Source organism: Manis pentadactyla, chromosome 3 (genome assembly GCF_030020395.1).
Source record: "Manis pentadactyla isolate mManPen7 chromosome 3, mManPen7.hap1, whole genome shotgun sequence".
Classification (NCBI taxonomy): Eukaryota; Metazoa; Chordata; class Mammalia; order Pholidota; family Manidae; genus Manis; species Manis pentadactyla.
The window spans coordinates 17,803,644-17,815,765 of NC_080021.1; the positions used below are offsets into that span (position 1 = coordinate 17,803,644).

At 43.0% G+C, this 12,122-nt stretch overlaps 1 protein-coding gene across 11 annotated transcripts in view; it reads right to left on the reverse strand.

Moving 5' to 3' along the window:
- The window catches only part of MTSS1 (MTSS I-BAR domain containing 1), a 151,784-nt gene that overhangs the window by 97,585 nt on the left and 42,077 nt on the right, over window positions 1-12,122 (reverse strand). The gene's annotated exons all lie outside the window — the stretch shown is intronic.

Sequence of the window (12,122 nt, forward strand, 5' to 3'; positions counted from 1 at the left end):
TAAGATGCACCCAGACTCTAAGCAGTATGAAGACAGTATTAAACCATCAATAACTTTTTCATCTACTTAAAAATATGGAGAAGGAAGAGGGAACCATGGAGAAATGTAGCCATTCGCTTATTTTCCAGGAAAGAAAATCAAGCTGACTTCTTTCCTCTTGAGTTAAACCTCAAGAACCAGATCCATGTACTTGTCTCTGGGCTAAACAGCCAGAGGTTCCTGAGGGTCTCCCCAGCTAGAAAATGAAGTTACTATACACATTCCACACTGGACTGGTGTGTTACGTTAGTAAGGGGAGCTGTGTTTTAAAGTGGTACTGAAATTCCTAATGACAGCGCAGTAGCAATGACGAGGGAAAGCCACATGAAATCAGAGAGGACCACACACATTTTCACAGTGTAGGTGCCCCTCGAAGGAAATCACCCTTACAAGTGCTGTATGTGAAGTAAGGTTGGTCACGAGCACTCGAGACCCAGATATGGACATGCCACCTGAACCCCACACAAGGCTGAGATCCTGAAATCCCACGTGAACAGCCCCAAGGGAGATCAGGGAAAGCGGGCTGCCCTCAGTCACTCCACCCTGAGCTGTTCTCAGCGCTATGTTAGTTCTGAAGCAGCACAGATGGGCTGCATCGATTCACGTTATTACAGGAAGGCAGGGAGACCCAGCTCTGAGGCAGCATGTTTCCCTGCCTCCTGTTAGGGCACCATGGAGCTGGGACTGTGTGACGTGTTAAGTAGCTGAAGGCACTGTTTCTTTATTTTTTAAGCCTAAGAGCAGTTCACAAACCCTGCCACATTTCACGGAACCAAACACCAGATCTGTCAGAAAAATGGCACAAGGTGAACTACCGTAAAGCAGCTAAACCTTTTGGACTGAGCAAGGGCAGTCCAAGCCCCTCTAGACACAGGCAGGCTCATCCTCATCCGAGAGCAGAAGGGAGACACCAGCCATGCAAAGCTGGACCGTGGGTCATGGTAAACTGGGGTGCCAACACCCCTCATTACACAAATACACCCCAGAAGGCACTAGGCTTTTCCTTGAACCTTTCCAAGAAACTTAACAAGCCAGATTGTATACGGGGCAGGTATATATATTACATTTATTAAACCTCTCCCAAGCACTGAGCATCTTATTTAAAAACTCTTAATAATCCTCATATAAATAATTCTTGTTACTATTTTAAAAGAAAACCAGCTCAAAGAGGTGAGGAAATAACCAGACCAAAAATACAGCTAGTGAGAATAAAGGAGAAGACTAACCGTTCTGTGGCGGGTACTGTCAAGAAACTGTCTTTGAGAAAGACCTGAAGTTTCTAGAGGAGCATTGATCCCCCACTAGTCTATACAATCTGTCAGCTTCTCCTGTCACCAACAACACAGGGACATAATGAAGATGTGTAGGAAAACCCTACACTGACACTTCCTAGGGACCTGACCTTGAGCAAACTCCTCACTCCTGAGCCTCAGGCTGCACAGGTGTAACGGTGTGTTCGAGGTCTCCCTCTGCTACAGGATGGAGACCAAGCACATCAAGGACAGTGAGTTCCTGGCAATCGGGCAGGCATACCATATACAGTGGCACTGACACAGGGATGTGTGTGTGTGTGTGTGTGTGTGTGTGTGTGCGCGCATACACAGTAGTCCCCCCTCTTTCACAGTTTCACTTTGTATTTTCAATTACCTGAGGTCAACTGAGGCCTGGAAACAGATGACCCTCCTTCTAACCTATCATCATCAGGTCAACAGTGCCCAATGCTACATTGCAATACCTGTGTCACTCACCTCACTTGGTCTCATCACGCAAGTTTATCATCTCACATCATCACAAGAAGGTGAGTGCAGGACAGTAAGATATTCTGAGAGTGAGGGAGAGAGACCACATTCACGTAACTTCTACAGTATGTAGAATGTTAGAGTTATTCTGTTATAAGTTATTATTAGCTTCTTACTGTGTCTAATTCATAGATTAAAATTTTTTCTAGGTATGTACATACAAGAAAAAAGACAGTATACATAGGGTATGGTACTATCCAAGTTTTCAGGCATCCACTGGGGGTCAAAGAGTGTATCCTCCACAGGTAAGGAGGATGGTGGTTTTCTTTCTTAAACTGAAATGAAACTGACATAACGTAAAATTGACCGTTTCAAAGTGAACAATTCAGTGGCATTTAGTACATGCACAGTGTTGTGCAATGACCACTTCTATCTAGTTCCAAAATACTTTCATCATCCCCAAATAAACTCCCCTGCATGGCACAGTCCCTCCCATTCCCACTGCCACACCCAGCAATCACACAACTGCTTCTGTCTGTCAAGTTACCTACTCTAGACATTTCACATAAATGGAATCATATGAGATCTTTTTTGCCTGACTTTCACAAAGCATAATGTTTCCATGGTTCATCCAAGTTGTAGCAAACACTTCATTCCTTTTTATGGCTGAATAGTTAACTATGTGTGATATACACACCATTTGTTCACCCATTCATCCCCCTGATGGACAGCTGGACTGTTTCTGCCTTTGGCTAGGGTGAACAGTGCTGCTATGAACATTCATGTAGCAAGTAATCTCTTAAAACACTTTGACACTTAATTCTGACAAGTTTGTGAGATAGACCCTGGTCATCTGAGTGGTATTTGGGGGGTGCACTACCTTCTCCATTAATCCAACACATCCAAATCCTCCCCTATTTTTTAAAATCAAGAACAATGGCAAAGGACTTCCAAGTCAGGCATATGAATACTTTGTGAAAAAAGGAATGAAAAGGTGTTTATTAATGATCTGATTTTTAAAAATTACTCATAGTGAGAATGTGTAATAAGACTCACAAAACGGGACAGTTTTCATAACATGAGTGGAAAACATGAAGGTCTATCCTCATTCGCTTTATCTAATCTTTAATAAAGATTAAAGTCTTTAAAAAGTAAAGATCCTGCAAGAATGTGGAGAGAGAAATGAGATAAGGAAGGAACAAAAGCATAGCTCCTCAGTCCTCCTTCGCTAATTCAGTGACTTCAGACACTCAGACCTTCTAGCGCCCAGAACTATTCTCATCAAGTCGACGCTTTCTGTCCAGAGACTTTCAGTTCAAAACCTTAAGCAAGGTGGGCAACCAGTGGGCAACGGTGGGTGTGTGGGAACCTCCCGGGATTCACTGCCCATGTACAGGGCTGGTCAAATGCAAGAATGACAAGCTCACATCTAAACTTCGGAAACAGAGAGGCTAAAATTGTCCTCATAAACACTGTCACCGTTTGGCTTCCAGGACCCCTCCTCATCAGGACAAAGAGACCCAACTCCTTGTAGGTGTTAACAGTGTTAAATTGCCAAAAAAGCCTTAGTTCCCTTGAGTTCTTTTTTAATCTAAGGTTTTGGGCTCTAGACGTAGTATCAAGGGAACCTGATCACAATAGGCTTCTTGAAAGGGCAAAATGCGCTCTCCCCTTAGGAAGGAGGCCCACGGCTGCAGTCCTGGGGCTGCAGTCCTGGCCAAGCAGCCACCCACAGGCGCAGCAGGCAGGACGGTTAAAACGACTTGGCTCCCCTCAGGACGTCACTGTATACATAACACGGTCAGTCAGATGAACATTCGCATGCTGAGTGCCCTAGGTGATGCAAGGAAATACCCTACTATTCAAATTTGTAAAGGTATGGGGATGGGGCATAGCAGGGAGTGAGAACCTTAGGAATTCTCCTGCTGAACAGGATCAAAGCCTTCCCCTCTCACTGCCTCCACCGCCACCAATTTTTTTTTCCTTTTGTCTTCCAAAATCAAGACCCTTAGTTCAGGGATCTACAAATCAGGAAGCAGAAAAAAAACTGAAAGATTCACTTTGAACATTTAAATTTTACCAAAGGCAGGGGAAAAGGTAAGGGAAAACCTATATTCCCCTTTTCCCTCCATCCCCACTCTCTCCTCCCAAGCTACTTGGCTTTAAAGCAGGGGTCAACAAACTTTCTGTGAAGAGTCATTTATTAAATATCCCAGGCTTTGTGGGGCATTCTGTCTGTTAGACCTGCTCTACTCTGCCACTGTGCATGAACCAGCCGTAGACCCAACGTCAACAGTAATGAGCTGGCTGTGTTCCAATAAAACTTTATAGATGGACTCTTAAGTTTGAATTTCACATTAACTTTTACATGTTACAAAACAGTACTTTTTTTTTCAACTATTTAAAAAACCATTCTTAGCACATGGGCCAACACTGGGTAGATTCAGCACATAGCTTACAGTTCACCTAACCCTGCTTTAAATTATTGATGCTAGGGATACAGCATACGTAGGTTTGGTGTTTTTTTTTTTTTCTTTCTCAGCGGGGTGGAGGTTTTTTAAAGGTTTGCATAAACCAGACCAGAACCAGGCATGGGCAATGTTACAACAGTCTATTTCAGAAAGAAAGCACCCACCTCTGTTACATGAGCCCCAAGGAAGTTAGAAAGCTTCTTTAATCACCTCTTGGCAGAGGACTACATATTTTCAAATGTGCCTGCTTACTTCTAAAAGTTAAATGTTTTACTCCCTCTTCTTCAAAAGGGAATGTAAAAATAGTCATGTATTTTCTGAATCCGGTTGGTAGGTACTGACTAGATGCCTCTTGTATGTTCAGCATTGGTCACGCTGCTGGATATAAAAGATATCAAAACAGATCTTTTCACCTATAGGTCTTTTGATCCCTAAGAGCTGTCAGCTGTATATCCTCAGTATAGAGGTGACAGACTGGGGCTGATTCTTCCCAAATCATTATCCCAGTTGATCCCCATTTGATCCACTGCATGCATTTTTTGGATGATTTTAGCTAGGGGTATGATATGCTGTACATATTTATGGCAATGACGTTAGCATGGTTTCAGAGGAATAATTCCAGATATTAAAATACTGATTCTTCCACTTAGCTCTGAGACCCTGGGAAAACAGACTAACCTCTCCAATCCTCTATCCTATAAGAAGGGACATAAAAACACCTTTCTCAAATAATCCCAACATTTTAGTGTAGGGCCTGGTAGGCAGCAATTCATCCTTTCATTCAACAAAGGTTTAAAGAGTCCCTACAACAAATGGGACCCCAGGAGCCCAATGAACAAGGGAGACCCAGTCTCCACAACTGTGGAACTTACAGACCAATGGCAACCTGTTGGTTTGTTTTTTCCTCACTAAAGACACACATGCATGTCTAAAAGACTTCTTAAACTATAAAAGGCCTATCCTCATTTGCTTTCTCTATTTTTAATTCCACTTCAACCTGTAGTCTGGGAGGGGCACCAGTTCTGGAATCTTACAGACCCATATCAACACACAAAGCCTATCATGGATCTGCCATTTTTGCTCTAAGGCGTGATTTCAGGAGACCCTTGGCATTCAAGATTTAAACACTCTGACTGAGAGCATTCTTAAGAAATTCTAGAGTCTATGGGCAAGTGCTAATTTGTGGCCTTGCCAAGGCAAGCTCTGAAGCCCATATGCAGTGCAGGGGATCAGGAATGCTGACCCCAAATATGCCACTTGGACATAAGAAATATTGTAAACTGAAGGAAATCTGAGAAGCTGCAGGTGCAGGAAGGATGACCTTGAATGGACTCTGAAAGGAATCTGAATGAACATGCCATGCTATGCTTACTCCATAACCACCCTAATAGGTTTAAGGTACATTCTGGACAGTTAGCCCTCCTGGGCCAAAATCCTGGCCTGACCTGCTTCAGAAGCTGGCCCAGCTCTCTAGCTATGGCATGTGCTCAGAGTATGTTGGCTTAATCAAGAACCAAGTGCCATTTGGTCACAAAAGAAAACCCAGATGCACTGTAGAAACTCCATAGAAAATCAACTCCTAACACCTCCATATCCAGGCTCAAAATGAACTTCAGAGAATGCCAACAGAAGATTTATAGGCTGTGAGAACCTCAATTTCCTACACGTCTACAACAAGGTCTAGGAGAACGAACTTGGAAAGTTGCCTAATTCTTCGATGGGAGAAAATTCATATAACGCTTCATACAGGATTTAACCAGGACTAACTCCAACAGCCACCCTCAAAAGGGCAATTAATCTCACATACCCACTAGTTCGGGATTTAATTAAAATCTCCTCGAACAAATGCCAAGACATTCTTTAAACTTAGTCTTCCTTATCCTCTTCCTTATCTTTTTTATTCCCCCAGCATCTAGGGTTAGCAAAACAGTATGTCAGGTCTCCTGATCATTATTTATGTATTAAGCCCTGGGAAACATAAAGGGAAAATGAAGAGTCATACAGGAATTTCAGTCCTCAGTATATAAAATATGAAAGATAGACTGGCCCTGGGAAGAGATTTTTTAAATGGCAATTTTTCTACCATTCTATCAGACCGCCACATTTAGGGCTTCTCCCAAGCAAAATAACTCGATCTCTCGCTTAGGAATTGGGTATTGAGACAGAGTTTCAGGCAAGGGTCAAGAGCCAGGCAGCGCAGGCAGTGAGGGGAGTGAGTCGCCTGAAGAAAGCCTTCATTCCTCCAGACAGCAAACAGCCACTGCCAGCCAACTGCTGCCTCCTTTTGCAGCTAAAAATAGTTAAGAAGGAAAATAGTTAAGAAGGAAGTCCCTGGAAGTGGGGCCACAGGGAGAGCACGCTGGGAGGGGAAACTACTCCAAGGCAAAAGGTGGGAAGGACGACTGTAAGAAAGAAAGAGGTGATTTAAAAGCTTCAACTAGGGCACTTAACTTAGGGGCCCAATATAACATTGCATTAATAGCACATATCTATTACACCAATAGTGTATTATTACAATACTCCTATCCATCTCTTTGAAAGAACACCCAGGACCTGACCACCAATATATTTTTAATAGAGGAACTAACCACCTGCTACATGTGTCAGAGACCATTCACTGGTGCCAGCACAGTGTTTCTACTGTGCATGAATGAGGTGAGGGAGCCAGGAGCCCAGCACACTGGCCCACGTTGCCCGCAGACCATTCACCCACCTAGGGCTGGGAGGTGGGGGGTGATGTATTCTTTCCCAGACTTCACTCCGAGGGGAGGAAGGCTACGCCAGGCCACAAAGTCCCTCATGGCCAAGGTGGTGGTTTCTTAATACAACAGAAAAGGACTCCTTAATCACATTTAAGCAAGCTAATAATCTACTCAAGGCCCCCCTGGGAATTAAGTAGCAGGATGCAGAGTAGAAAGAAAGGTTTCCTCTGCATGGAGTAGACCCCAACATTCAGCATTAGAAACAAAAAGAAGGATTATTGTGCTCAGCTTCCTCCCAAGTGAAAAGCTGGACTTTGGAAACCTTACACAAACATGTCTATTGAGTCCAAAAAACATAGGGAAGCTATGGCAGCCTTTAAACAACAAAAAAAAGATAAACCTAGTAACTAATCTTCCACCCAGCAGGGAGAAATGCCAACCCCAGAACTCCTACACATTTTACCAGGAGCTATTTCAAGCATGAGAGGTGCTTTTATACCAGGCCCAATATGGGGATGTGCATGTGGGGTAAGTTTTTTGAATGTCCACAATGAAAACGTAATCATCCTAAATATATCTTAAATTGTTTTAATGACAGAGGGAACCTGATAGAGCCACACTACCTCTCTCAGAACTACTTTGTTTGAAGATTGAGTAATATAATCTACACCAAGCACACAGCATACATAATACCTTGCACATTAGTATGTACTAATAGCTTACCTTATTCATAATAACTAACATTTGAAGGCTACTATGGACCAGCCATTGAACTACGCCCTTGACACACATTCTAAAAGATTCGTCTCTGTAATGCTTCATAGGTTTTATTATTGTGTCCAACTTACAGACAAGAAAACTGAGGTACACAGGGGTCAAAGCAACCTGCCAATGGTCACACTGCAAAAAAATTGCAGGCTTGTATTCAAATCAAAGGCTCTTAAGGCAATGTGATTTCTTAACAAGAGGGCAGCACTTGCACCACAAAAATTAACTCTCTTTAAAATTTCACACTGAAATGATTTTTGTGGTCCTTTTTATGTGGCGTAAGAGCAGGGTGGGGCAGCTGCTTATCAACATGTGTGCCCACCTACCTCTTCAGCAGCTTCGCGCATGCTGGGTTCATTCCTATTTGCTGACCTGCAGCTCCCTGGGGGCGACATAGCCATCAGTGCAAAGCAGCTGGAATCCAAAGCTAACTAACAGCTACCTTTCAACGCTGTCTCCTCACTCAGGACAAATAATCCCTCAGCATGCAAGGCTGCAGGCAAGAGGAGCAGCACCGAGGCAGGGGAGAGAGGCTCTATTCCAGAATAAATGCTTAGAGAATATGCCACAGTCTGAAGTCCTGCAGAGTCAGAACACAGCAAGGAGACCGGAGGGGCCAGTCAGGCCCTTGGAAGGCAGGAGGAAGCCTGCATCTGGAGCAGGGAGGCCAGGTAGTTGCATAGGGTGCAAAGGGTGAAGGCTGGCTGCCTCGCTCAGTGGCTAACTGCAAGGTCAGCTCTGGGCACCGCCTGCAAGAGCAGTCCCTGCTTCAGAGGAACAGAACAAGTGGGGAGAGGCAATGATGATGTAGACATTTTCCTTACGGCACATGCATGCATGCACACAGCGCAGGGGACCGGACGCAATAATGTGAAACTGGTTTTTTAATTGAAGTATTGTTGATATACAATCTTATATTGGTTTCAAGTATACAACACAGTGGCTCAACAGTTACCCATATAATTAAATCCTCACCCCCTCTAGTCAGCATAGAAAGATGTAACCGAACAACTGACTATATTCTCCATGCTGTACTACCATTCCCGCGACCAACTTATATTAGGATTGAGAATTTCTGTGCCCCTTTTCCCCATTCACCTCCCCCATCCACCTGCCCCTCCCCCATGGTAACCACCAATCCCTTTTCAGTGTCCCGAGTTTACTGCTGTTTTTGCTCATTCTTTTTTGCTTGGTTTTTTATATTCCACAAATAAGTGAAATCATATGGTGTGAAATTGCATTTTAAGTCAAATTTATACTAAACACAATCAAAGAAAAATAAGAGTTTTTGAGGCCAAATCACATCTCTGTGTTCTTGAAGAAAACACAACTGGATGGGCTCTGAAATACAGATAACTGCTTTGTCTTGCTTTTTTAATGCTGACAGTCACCCGCCCTTCCTCATCTATTGGCCTTACTAAATTCTCTTGGCTCCTCCCCTGATGTTTTCTAAAATAGTGAATCAACAGGACATTGAACTGTCCAGCCCCATCTAATTCCCAAGTGACTTAAGCCTGATTTGCTCATGTTCAATGTTACAGATCTTCCCTTTAAGGTAAACAAAAAAAAAAAGAGAGAGTTCATTACACGCAAGTGCCTTTGGTTAACAAGGAAGTGGTCTAAAAATTAAAAAAATTTCAAATTAAAAAATGGAAGGGGAATAGTGACACCAAACATCCACACTCAAGCAATTGTGAGCAGAAACATATCTTTCAAAAGCTTGTGGTGTATGAGCAAATATTAGTGCATGTATACACACACACACCCTGGGTTCTAAACTTAGTAGGAACTCCCAAGGGTGCTGGTTTCTCTGACACCTTGCAAAGGAATGCAACAACACAGGTCCATCTCCAGACTAGAAAACTCAGCTGGGGGCCAGAGGAGGGAAAAACCTTTTCCCAGGGTTCGAGCTCAAAGGAACCAACTGCCATAACTGCGGTCACCTTCTCTGGCTGCAAAAAGCAGGATGCAGGGCAAGTGAGAACATCAGAAACCATCTCCCTAACATAGTGAACCAACGGGTGAGCCGACACGACCGAGGCAGCAGCATACAGTGGTTAAAGGCTTCAAGGCTTGGGAACCAGATCCCAGTTCAGCTCCCCCACTGGCAGTAACACAGGTTACCCGGGGAATGCGGCGAGGCCACAACGCAACAGCAGCACAAGTGAGGACTCAGTGCTCGTGGCTACGGATACCACTCCCATCTCCATCACCAAGGCAACGGTGAGGGCAAAAAGATGACCTAAGCCTGGGAATCTCAAGCACTGGTCATCTAAGATGACGTTTTGTATCTGTCAACAGCAGAACACCTCAGAGGGGAGAAACAATCCTTCAGTTTGTGGTTGCAGCCAAATCTTTGCAATCACAAAGGCACCACAAGAGTAGAAATGGCCGCATAGCAAAACCAAAAATGTGCATTGTTTTCTAGACAAATGAGCTGTAAGCCACTTTGCATTCTTTAGCATCCTAATTTTTTTTTTTTTTTTTAGTATCTGATACCACAGCCATTAAAAACAATCTCTAAGAAGTCTTTGTTGAGCATTAGAATGAGACAGCTGGGATACTGGCATGAGGAAATGTTCAATCTTGTCATTTTGCAAAAAGAATTCATACTCATAATTAATGATGCTTTTGTCCATGCCAGAAAGAAAATCTAAAGGCTCAACTAGGCTTAAATAAACTCTCTCCAAGCCAACTGCAATATGATTTTATAAATTACAGAGCAATAGGGAAGAACAAGATTATGTGAACTGTCAGTGTCAAGAAAAGGACTAATAAGGCGATATTTCATGGAAGAAATCAGGTTAAAAATGGTAAATTCTGAAAGGATGGCTACATTTTTTTCTACTGCATTAAAGAAACAATAATCAAAAATTTTAACATCTCAAGGTATATATTTGAAAGATTCCTGAGGGTGCCAGACTGATACCACCAGATACAGAACCAGGACTATACCACTATCTACCCAGAATGTCGAACATAACCAAGATGGGCAGATAAACTACAAAATTAGCTTTGGCTTAGAGGTATTTCTATGCAGGTATCAGTCAAGAGGTGGAAAAACCTTAAATACATACTAGTGACATATTGCAAAGAAATTTCCTTCAGATGACTTTTCTCATTACATAGCTGTTGAAGAGAGACGAGTCAGTGTTAAAGTAAAAGCTCATTTCATTCACTGGATAGTTTTATTCAGTAACACCTATATTAGAGGCTAAAGGTATAATGATGAATATATATAGGGTCTGCTGGTGAGGAAGGAAAAGGAACATTCCATGCCAAGGCGGGGAAGGTGACAGATTCCACACACCTGAGGCACGGGAGAGACAACTAAAAAATCAGGTGAAGGGACTATCAACTAATGGGACTGTGGCGATCATTTCACAAGGCAGAAGTATATGAAGTCATCATGTCATACACCTTTAAAGAAAAAAAAATCACATGGTAAAACCTAAACATATATAATTTGCGTGTGTCACTCACACTTCAATAAAGCTGGAAAAAACAAACATTATAAAATAAAAATGTATTCAAGTTACTATTACAATACCCCAAATCTAATAAGCAATTATTTTAATTATACATAATATATATTTATAATATATAAATATCTGTTTATACACAAACAAACTGTAATAGTAATAACCAAGATAATAATAAAGTCAACACAATCAAAGGGAATGTTAAAATGTCAGAAGTCTTTGGGGGGAAAACGGTGACCAATGGGCCTAGAACATGGGCAGAAGTTGAGACAGCAGTGGGAGGAGACAAGGCAGGCAAACATGGAATCAGAGAGGAACAGTAGGGTCTCGGGGTCACCGAGGAGCGACAAGGTCTGATGTGACCAAGGACGCCAGGGGCACGGGATCTTGGGTCACAGCTGTTCGGGGCTTTCACAGCCACAAGCTCATCCGAGCTCCACAATCCCCCGGACAAGCAGACCTGGCAGACCTATGTCATCTCACAGATGGCGAGGCTGAGGTGTGTCTGATCAGGTGGCCCCGGCAAGGCCGCACATCTGTGAGGGACGGCATGGGCCCGGGACGAGCCTCCTGAGGCAGAACCTTCCTCCATGAAGGAGGCCAGCTCAGGGGGAATGAAAACTCCATCACTGTGCTTATTTGGCTCAATCTTTAAAAACTGTATATATTTTCACTCTGGAAAATAACCAGCTAAAAAGAAGCAAACTTTTTCAGTAAGATGTGGACTCCTCACAACGTTTTCTCTACAACTTAGCCCAGTGGATGTTTCGCAGATGGAACAATGCATGGACTGTCAAATTTCTAAAATCATAACATAGTTATAAATCATTCAAAACCTAGCTGAAGTATACCACGCTGTCCACAAGTGCCTCGAGAAAAGGTCCAGCCACAGCTATTAAACTGCCATATAAAAACACCAGA